Source organism: Trichosurus vulpecula, unplaced genomic scaffold (assembly GCF_011100635.1).
Source record: "Trichosurus vulpecula isolate mTriVul1 unplaced genomic scaffold, mTriVul1.pri scaffold_31_arrow_ctg1, whole genome shotgun sequence".
NCBI classification, from domain to species: Eukaryota; Metazoa; Chordata; class Mammalia; order Diprotodontia; family Phalangeridae; genus Trichosurus; species Trichosurus vulpecula.
In genome coordinates, this window is record NW_023494523.1 from 538375 (window position 1) to 548777 (window position 10403).

The 10403-nt window shown below is 34.3% G+C and overlaps 1 pseudogene; it reads right to left on the bottom strand.

Annotated features, from left to right (window-relative positions):
- Positions 1-1573: 1573 nt before the first annotated feature.
- LOC118833331 lies at positions 1574-10186 on the bottom strand (annotated as a pseudogene).
- Between the last annotated feature and the right edge of the window lie 217 nt (positions 10187-10403).

Below are 10403 nucleotides of genomic sequence, written 5' to 3' on the forward strand. Positions count from 1 at the left end.
TGCCCCCCACCCATTAGCTTCTTTATGTGTTGTGTTGTAATCCCCTTATATTATAAATTCACCAAAAATGGGGTTGGGTTTTTTTTTTGTATTGCACACACCTAGCATGATGCTGTGTTATATTAGTAAATGCTTGCTGACTTTCGATATAGAAACACAACCTGCTGTTTTTAGATTGTCAGGAATAGCATCCCAAAAATCCAGCAGGTAAGGCACGGTGGAAATGAGCCTATATTACAAGACACCATGCTAAATGCTTTTAAAAATCTCACACCACCTCTGCAACATAGGTGCCATTACCTCTTGAGGAAACTAAGGCATAGCTTAAATAACTTGCCCAGGGTCTAGCAGTTTGCATCTTGACCACCTTCCATGAATATCTTCCTTTTATATGCCCTTCCATTGCTGTATATATTTTATACTTTGCTCCTTGTCTCCCATTACATTACAGCTCATGGGAATCTTTTGGTTTTTGGTTGGGTGTTTTTGAAACCAAGAGAACTGGTTTGTGTCATTTCAGTCACATCTCATTCTTCATGACCCCACTGGGGTTTTCTTAGCAAAGATAGTGCAATTGGTTTGCCATTTCCTTCTGCAGTTCAGTTTCCAGAGGAACCTGAGGCCAATGTGGTGAAGTGACTTGCCCAAGGTCTCACAGCTGGGGTCTAAGAACACATTTCAACTCAGGTGTTCCTGACTCCAGCCCCAGTACTATTTCTAGGTGCCACCATGATGTACAAACTGATATCCCTTGCTAAAATTACCACTGCCATTAATTTCAAGGGACCCGATTACAGGTTTTAAAAATTCTGTAACCAAAGTCACATCTTCACCTCTTCTGAGCTCATTTTTAACCTTTGTATGAATTACTTCCACTACTCACGGATGTCTTTCACTAACCTCAAAAAAAAAGTTATCTCACACTGAAAAAATTTGACAAACTTTTATAAAACACTCTACTCAGTATTTATATTTTGAAGACATTTGTCTGCTATTTTGTAAAGTCAATGTCACATGACAAAATTTTAATTTTTCCATGACAATTTTTTGAAAATTCTTAATCTTTTCTGTATTTCAGAATTACTCAACAGTTGGACTTTTATGCATTGATAATTATTAATACATATGCATAGGTAAACATGTTTATGTTTGTGTTTCTATTTCCACCATCGTCTTAAACATCTGGTCACCTAAAACTAACACAAATCACTCTCAATCAAAGAATTGCCATACTAGTTTAGTTTCTATCTTAGATGACTTGGTTGTCATCAATCTTAGAATGTCTAATTCAGCAAGAAAACCAAATAAGTTCAGAAAATTTTTTTTTGAAAATCTTAACACTAACTTCAAATTTTATAATTTACTTCACGAAAGACATATGAACTGTTTTTAACTTTCTTTTTTTAAATTTTAGCTTTTGCAAGAATGGAGTATCATAGAGGCTACTTAGAAGGCACAAAACAACAAAGTGTAGTTTCCTAGACACTTAAACAAAATAAACTCAATTCCCAATTTCTTCGAAAAGGCATTTTGGTTGAAAAAGCCTATGTTTCTTTTAATAACTGCCTCTGCCTCATCTTTCAGATTGGCTTCCCCCACAACCACCGCCTCTTGGTGATCCAAGGCTTGAACTGCTGTATGAATCACGAGGGGCAGGATATCCCCTCTCCATTGAAGACAGAAGCCCTCTCTAGTGTCTGCCAATATGATGACAACCACTTGAATAGCTGTCAGTTTTCCTTCTTGAGTAACTTTCACAACTTCCACCATATCCATCTCTTGTGCTGCGATAATCATCATAGCGACTACTTCCTCTGTAAGAGGGAGGAGGCCCTCGAGCAGGAGGAGCACTATGAGAGTTACCTACAGGATCAATAGATAATTAAAGAGCAAATATCCAACTTTTAAATCTAATTTTACAGACATATTTAATTACTTTTTGCATGGACATTTGTCTTTGTTGTAAATTTATAGAGAGGACAGTGAATGAATTTAAGGCTTGAGGATTACAGACAAAAATACATAAAAAATATCATCCTTATTTTAAGACTGAAGCAGATGTTGCCCAGGGATAAACTACAATTTTTTACTACTGACCCCCCATTGTACTTTCTCTAGTACTTTGACCACTGAAGAAAAACTGAATGCCAATTCTTCCATGAAGACTTTAAAAAGTTTAACTGGAAAAAAAAAAGAGTTTAACTAAAGCATTTCATAGAAAATAAAACTTACAAATTTAAGTTAGCAAAAGACCAAACTGATTTTTTTACAGGGGATAATGATACCTAAGGGCTTGTGGTTTATGATCTTAAAATTATGGTCTTACGATAACTCTGATAAGAATCTCTGTAGGATCCTCCACGTGGATGATTTGAAGAGTCTCTATCACGACCTCCGCCATCGCTATCATGGTCATTAAATAAAGAAAATGTACTAAGTAAAACCTATTAAAACTTAAATCATGTACATCTCCATGAAATAAACTAATGTGGTGAAACTGTACCTGTATCCTCTAGATGTACATTCATCATGTGAGCTAGAATGGCCATAGTCACAGTGTGTGTAGTCTCTTGGAGGCGGAGCATAATCTCTGTTATCCTGAGAACTTGCATAATCTCTGCCTGAATAACTAAAATTAAAAGGTGAATTAGATAACATAAAATAAAAATTCTCTTCAACTAAAATATTACATTATTTTGCTTACCTCTCTTTAGTACTGTCACTAACATCTCTTGGTGACATATACACATCTCTGCGTGACGACACTGGTTCTCTTCGTGGAGGACCTCCATAGTTCTCTCTTCCACGAGGCACTGGCCCTTAAAAATGTTTGAAAATTTTAAACTAACATCTGAAGTAATGTAGTTAAGTGACAAAGAAATGAAAAAACAAGAGGCCAATTTAAGTAAGGAAAAAGAACTTAGTATGCAGCTCTTTATTCAACTAGATGAAACATTTGAACAAAAATTTATTTAAGTGTTGAGGTGTGAAAAACTCTAACTACAACAGTTCCTCCCGTTGGGTCTTATAGGAGAAATCATACAAATGCACATGAGCTTATGTGCACACAAGAGAATGGGGTATCGGTACTGGAATAGTGAAAACTAAAGTAATCAGACACAGACATTTGATGCCTATGAGATTGTCTGGTAATCATTTAAACCCCCTAAGCTTCAGGGTGTTTATAACACGTACTAAACTTTAAAACTCAGAAGATTAACATAAAGTTATTGATGACATACTTCTGGAAATATCTGCCAGGTGAATGAAATTTCTGACCTCCAAATTACTCCAATATAAACAGTCAACTGTTTCCACTCAAAGCTTTGCTTTTTTCAGATTATCTTTTCTTTACCAACTTCCTTATCAATAAAAGAATACTCTTTAATGAGACTGACTTCTCATTAGTTTATACCCATTGCTTCTACCCTTTAACTCTATTCTGGCAGTTCTTATTCTTATGCAGTTCAAAAAATATTCTAAAGGCAAAATAATATTTTGATGGAGGATTGATTAGGAAGGTAACTTGTTTTTAAAACTTTTCTGTTACTGACCTCTAGAATATTCCTTAATCTATTATCCTTTTAACTCCAATTCCTAATTTGATGCTACCCTCTGAAGGCCGCTAAATGCCATGAATGCGATTCTTACAAAATGACGCCTTATGTAAGGAAGAGAGATGTGAGTTCAAGTTTTGCCTCTATCTGTCACCTTCAGTATACCAGTTAAACCTTCCTCAGTTTTCTCTTCTATAAAATGGGTAGGACCTCTCAGTGTTGTTGAGAGGATAAAACACAAAATGTTCCTTACATAAATGTTAGCTAAAATTATATGAATTCCCCACAAAATTAACAAAGGGATCTAAGACAGCTTCTGTTATTTATCCCCTTAACATTTTTCTTTTTCTATTTTGAGTTTTTACCTAATAAAATGTGCAATTGTTTAAAAAATAATTTTAAACAAAATGGATTTCCTCCATAATGCTAAATAATTTTATATTTATTTTTATGCACTTAAGAATACTTTTGAAACTACTTTTTACCATTACATTCTAACACAAACTTCCTCCTGCCAACAATCTTGTGGATTTTCTTACTTTGCACAGTTCTTTTCTCACCTTTAAAAAGTCTAGCAGTCTTTAAATCTCAGCTTTTATACTGTGAAATAATGATTCTAGAGCAAATCAACTATCTCTTACCATAATTATAAACCTATTTGGTATTCTTTTCAGGAATGATTTTATACTGTTAACATTTCAAATATCTGTATATATTATATACCTATGACTTATATTGTCTCAAAGAAATATAAGTTTTTTTTCATGACAGAAACTTAGTATTTGATAGTCTTCCACCTGAAATCTCTAAACCATAGTCACTTCCATAAGAAATTTCATTATTGACTAAATTTACTACTCCTAAACAATTTTTACAGACATGAACCTTTCCAATGTACAGAGAATTTACCTCTTCCTCCCATTCCACTACTGCTACACACTGGTCCAGAAGGTGCAGATCTTTTAGGCACAGGTCCCCCACTTTGTGGAGGTGGACCCCTTTTAACTGGGACTGGAGTCCTGGAAGAACGCATGACGAAATTAAGAGAATACCCACTATCATCTATGCAAAGGAAAAAAAGAAAAAAACGTTAGTATGGTTACCATCAACTGAACCAAAACATATTATCAAATAATATTGAATTTCAATTTCAATACATTTTTTCCAGTGGTATAGAATTTGGTACTAATTTGTTGCTATATCTTCTTTTCACCTCATATGTTTTCAACAAAGTAGTAAGTGTATTTACCTGAATCAAAGAATGATATATACCACCAATTTTTAGAAATGTTAGTCTCCAGCTAAACACAAATAAAATCATTGTACAAATTTTCCAATTCCACCTGGAACATCACGTTATCATAAAGAAATGATCCTGAATTCTCAAGGGCTCCAACATATGCAAAATCTGTCAAAAACTGACAAACTATAAAATTTTAGTGTGAGGCCTACAATAGAGGATAACTGGAGGATAAACTCATGACGCTTGATATCACAAAACTATTTCTGGGTTTTAGAAAAACTTTTATTTCCATTAGTGGAATGCATAAACATATTCAAAATATTGTAGATTTTCTGAAGTCGTGAGGAAACTATTTCTCTATCAAGAGTCCCCCAAATAGGAAAATGATCTTTCTGCATAACCTAGTCGTCCACATAATTTATGTGACGCAACAAAGTTAATTTATTCAAATATGTTTTCAAAATTGGATATAATTTTAAATGACATTTGTCTTTCCTTCCCCTTTGAGACAGGACAAAAGCATGGTGAAACTTCAACTATACTATTTTAGGTTAATCATGGAAATTTCACCTCTATTTTAGTTTTAAAGAAAATAAACTTTGCCTATATTTGCACAGGAAGTGTTTTCTTTTCCCTTCCTTTTTACTTTAAGAATAAACAAGGTTCATTTAACAAAGACAAATACTATGGTGTTGGACCTTTCTTTCAGTTCAGGCATTTGAGTACTACATTACCCATGTGCCCTCCACGAGGGGGCCCCCTTGCTCCACCACTTCTACCTCTTCCATGTCTAAGACCTCTTGGAGGACCTCTGCTTCTTGGAGGGGGTGGGCCCCACCTACCACCTCTTTCAAATGATGGTTTGGTGGCTTGTTCCACCTTAATTGATTTTCCATCTAAGGACTAAAAGGAACAATTATTTTATCAAATGTTAAAATGAACTTTAGTTAAGCAAACCTCACTTCTTCAGATTTGTTTTTAAATGTTGCTTAATTGCTCAATTTTCTTTTGTATTTTCCTTTCAAATACAGCATTAAATTGACATCTAATAAGTATTGCCAATACTGGAAAATTTAAAAAACCCATGAGTAACCCTCTAAAATACCTGTTTCGTGTTCTTATGCTAGCTTTAAGAATTCCCTGACTGACAGCCACCTTCTGCTTCCTAATTTGAGAGGCGTTAGGTAGAAGAAAACAATGTTAGATACCAAGTGAGTAAACCCACGTTTTCGACCCCACTAAGGCACTTACTAGCTGCATACAAACTTAGGTAAGTCAATTAACCTCTCTGGTCCACAGTTTCTTTCATCATCCACTTCACAGGGCTGTTTAAGGCAAAAATGAACTTTGCAAACAGAAAAGTGATTAGGAATCACAGTGATCAAATATTTGAAATCAATCATTCTGCAATTTTTAAACAGAATATATTTTACATGTTTGGATAACTTGTAAGTATTGCTGTGATTAGATAATAGCTAGACTCGGTAGTATTTTACATGTAACTAATTTACAAAAAGCAAGCTCAAAAATCAGAAATTCCCTTCATTTTCCTTGACCTCAGTTATATACTAACACCACAAACCATAAACATATGGCATATGGCACATTATTCCATTTTGGGGGGAGGCAGGGAAACCTTATTTATATATGGCCTTTGCTGATTTGCTACCATGCATTTCAGCTCTTTGCATTTTTCCTTTAAAGATATTATATCTTAGTTTTTATCATTAATTTTGTAGTATATATACTGAAACATTTATTTCTATTTACCATGTCAATGTCTGCTCAAAATGAATTAAGATGTGAATATTCCAGCATTTGATCAAATTCAGTAGTTTAAAAAACAAAGTGATTTTTTTTCCATTGAAATATGAAGCTGTTACTCCAATCAAACCAACCAGCTACCCAGAGAAACCATTCATCTATCATCTCGGTTTACCTAAAAGATTTCTATAATGAATTTTTTCTCAACTCATGGTTTAAACTGTTTTAGAATTCAGTGCTTCTTTCTTTGAATTTTTCAGATCATTGGCTTCTGTGATTATTCTTTTTAAATACTGTTAGAATTAGATTGCTTGAATACTTTTAATTTTATCTTCCTTTGGTTCATAAACATTTTCTAAAGTTATAAAATAAAATGTAAACCCTGACTTTTCATGTAGACCTCACCTGTTATTATTACCAGTCTGTAATTTTTCTCTATTATAGTTGGGTAAGTCTCCTTTGTGTTCTAACTATCACACTCATTCCATGTATTTATTCATTTCTAATTGTTATGGAATCTATAAAAACATGACACTTCCAAAGTAGTTGGGTTGGATCACTTTGACATAGTCTGGCAAATGAAATTATAACTTAATAGGTGGTGAAAAAGGAGAAATTAGTTTGAGTTGAAATATTTTTTGAAATGTAAGGATTAAGTGTGATAGAATATTATAGTTGATTAAAAATATGGAATAAATGATCTTGCTAAAACCACTGTATCCCTTTTAATAGAAATGGAAAATTAAGTTTAAAGAAAAAATTATTAAGGATTAACAATGAAAGAATGTACCTTTGCGTTAGGATGACACTGAACTTCTTAAGATATTGTACTTACAAAAGACTATAGTGAAAAGCGCTGTTCATGGAAGATTATCCTGACAAAATGACACTAAAACTACAACAGGAACAATTCATGTTTAAAGCCAATGATAGAGACTTTAAGAAAGCCAAACACTTGAAGTGATTCCTTAAAATATTATTTTGAAGTTTGGAAATACTTTAGAAATTAAAGGTCGGTGTTTTTCGAGACTATGGAACTGTTGTGATGTAATTTAACCATTCAACAAGAACATTTGCCAAGATTTTCAGTGGAATGTATTTGAAAAATGGAAAAAGTCTGAAATACAGAGCTGCAAATGAAAAACTACCTTTCCATTCATGTCTCTTGCAGCATCTTTTGCATCAGCGGGATTCTCAAAAGTAACAAAAGCAAAACCTCTGGATTTGTTGGTTTCCCGATCTTTCATCAATAGAACTGAAACAAAAAAGGTTTTAAAAAAAATTTTTATATTAACCTATCAAAGAAATTTAAAAATATTAAGTGTAAGGTTTTTAATGGAAGTTTGTCTTAACTCCACAGATTTGAGTTAGTATGGCATATCATGGATTTTTTCTTTCTACAACACCTTAAATAATTGTCTTTGCCTAGGAAAAAAAATTTTTTTTAGATAGTACATCGTTCATAGTTACCTTCTACTATGCGGCCATATTTTCCAAAAACTTATTCAAGATCTTTTTCATTTGTTTCTCTATTGAGGCCTCCTATAAATAACTTCCCTGGACGATCTCTTTCAAGAAAATCTGTTAAAAAAAATTAAATACAGTTAGTTCACAGAAATATCCTTAACCAAAATATTTTATGTGGAAAAACTTGTGATTTCCGACTTTTAAAAAATTATTCAGGGTACAATGAAAGATCATGTGGTATCTGCTAATGATTTTAAATACACTTGCCTCAGAAAATTTCTTAAACTAACATGTCTAAAAATAATTTTTTACCTCAGCAGGTTTAGACACAGCGTGCTAGGCGGTGTGAGGCGCTCCTGATGAGCAAAGTAGAGCAAGGCGGGACGGCGGGGGGGGGGGGGGGGGGGGGGGGGGGGCAGCGCGAGATGGGATGAGGCTCTTGCTAGGCCAAGCTGTGTGACGCTGTGCAAGTCACTTAAATCTGGCTGTGTTTCCCCATCTGTCAGATCAACACAAGGGAATGGCAAGGCATTCCAGTATCTTTGCCAGGAAAAACTGAAATGGGGTCCTGAAGAGTTGGACAAAACAGAAATGGCTGAAAAACCAGAAAAGGATAACAACAGAGGGGGCAAACTGTTGCTGAAAATAGCGTAAGGAGACCAATAGTTTATGCAGAAGGTTTTACCTTGGCAAAGTGATGAGTCACTTTTGTCAGGTGAGATAGGGATGAAAGAGGACAGAATGAGAGGAAAACATCAAAAATGCAAGAAGAGGAAAGAAGATGGGGTTTTGAATTGCTTCCAATTTTTCAATGAAACATGAGGTTCTTAGTTAAGAGAGGTGGGGCAAGCAATACAAAGCCTGAGTAGGGATGAAAGGGTTGGGAATAGTTCCTGTGGCGAGCTTTTGGGATAAATTATTTAGGGACATGTGAAGGACTTTCCTACTGTGGTGAGAACCTGGTTAAAATTATGTAACACTGATTTGTGGCCCCAATTAGTATGGTTTTCACACAGTTCTGTTTAATAGCAGAGGAAAAGGAGTAAAAGCAACAGATGGTTGGAGTAATCCAAGGCTAGAGCTCGTCAAGGAATGATCAGAATAAAGGAGCAAGGAATTTGCTTGTAGAGGATAGTTCCAGTTCAACTGGCTCATGAAGGGGTTGAAATAGGTTAGAGAGGAAACGATTGCTAGTGCAGGGGTGAAAGCTTGCAAAAGAATTGAGTAGACATTCTCATAATAAGGATTAATAATTATTAATAACATGATGTAAGACAGAGGTTGGAATGATAAATATGATCAGATTAAGAAATTTTGAAGTTTATGAACAGAACATTGAGATCAGTTGAGATCAAGCAGACAATTAGGTCATGAGAACTGAGTAAACAGGAATGGGCAAATTAGGGTCCTTGAGGGAGAATCAACAGAAGTATACAGTATACAGAAGTAATATAGTATAAGGGCAGTTTTTAAAATTTTTTTTAAACATTTTTACTTAAAGTTATGGGCTCAAATTTCTATCCCTCCCTCCTCTGTTCCTTCCCTGACATGGAGAGCAATCAGATATAAGTTATACATGTGTTATTATGTAAAACATTTCCATAAAATCATTTTTTTACGAGAAGGCTTGAATAAAAGAAAATATGAAAGTGAAAAACACATGCTTCAGATTGCATTTAAACATCAGTTCTTTCTCTGGAGGTGGATATGCTTCATCATTATGCTTCATCATTACTCCTTTGGGATTGTCTTGGATCATAATATCAAACAATATTGCTGTTACTGTGTACAACATTCTCCTGGTTCTGCTCAATTCACTCTGCATCAGCTCATGTAGGTTTTTCTGAAATCATCCTGGTCATTTCATTACAATCATACACCACAGCTTGTTCTTAGCCAACCCCCTCAAAAAAAAAAAAGCTGCTATAAATATTTTTGTATAAATAGCACCTTTCCCTTTCTTTAGATGGAAGACAAGAGTTTTAAATGGAGAGAAAGACTATGAATCAAGAACTGAATATAACTGCCCATTCTACTATTGAAAGTCTTCATACGACTGGCGTTGACATCCACTTAACCAGGAGGCCCATTTGTTACCCTCACCATGGTTTAGCACATCTACTCAGATGATTTTACCAGGATTGGCCTTGTGCATACTATAGCTCTTTAACAAGGTACAATACTCCTCTATGCTAACAAGTACTAGTAAACTATATTACCAAATGCATTCATAAAAAGAACATGCAAATGCTAAAGTCATAGTTCATTTATTGAATTAAGAATACTACACAGTTGCCAGTAAAAATAAATACTAGCAATAATATCTAGAAATAAAGACAATAGAAACAAAAAAATACATACTTGTGATTTTT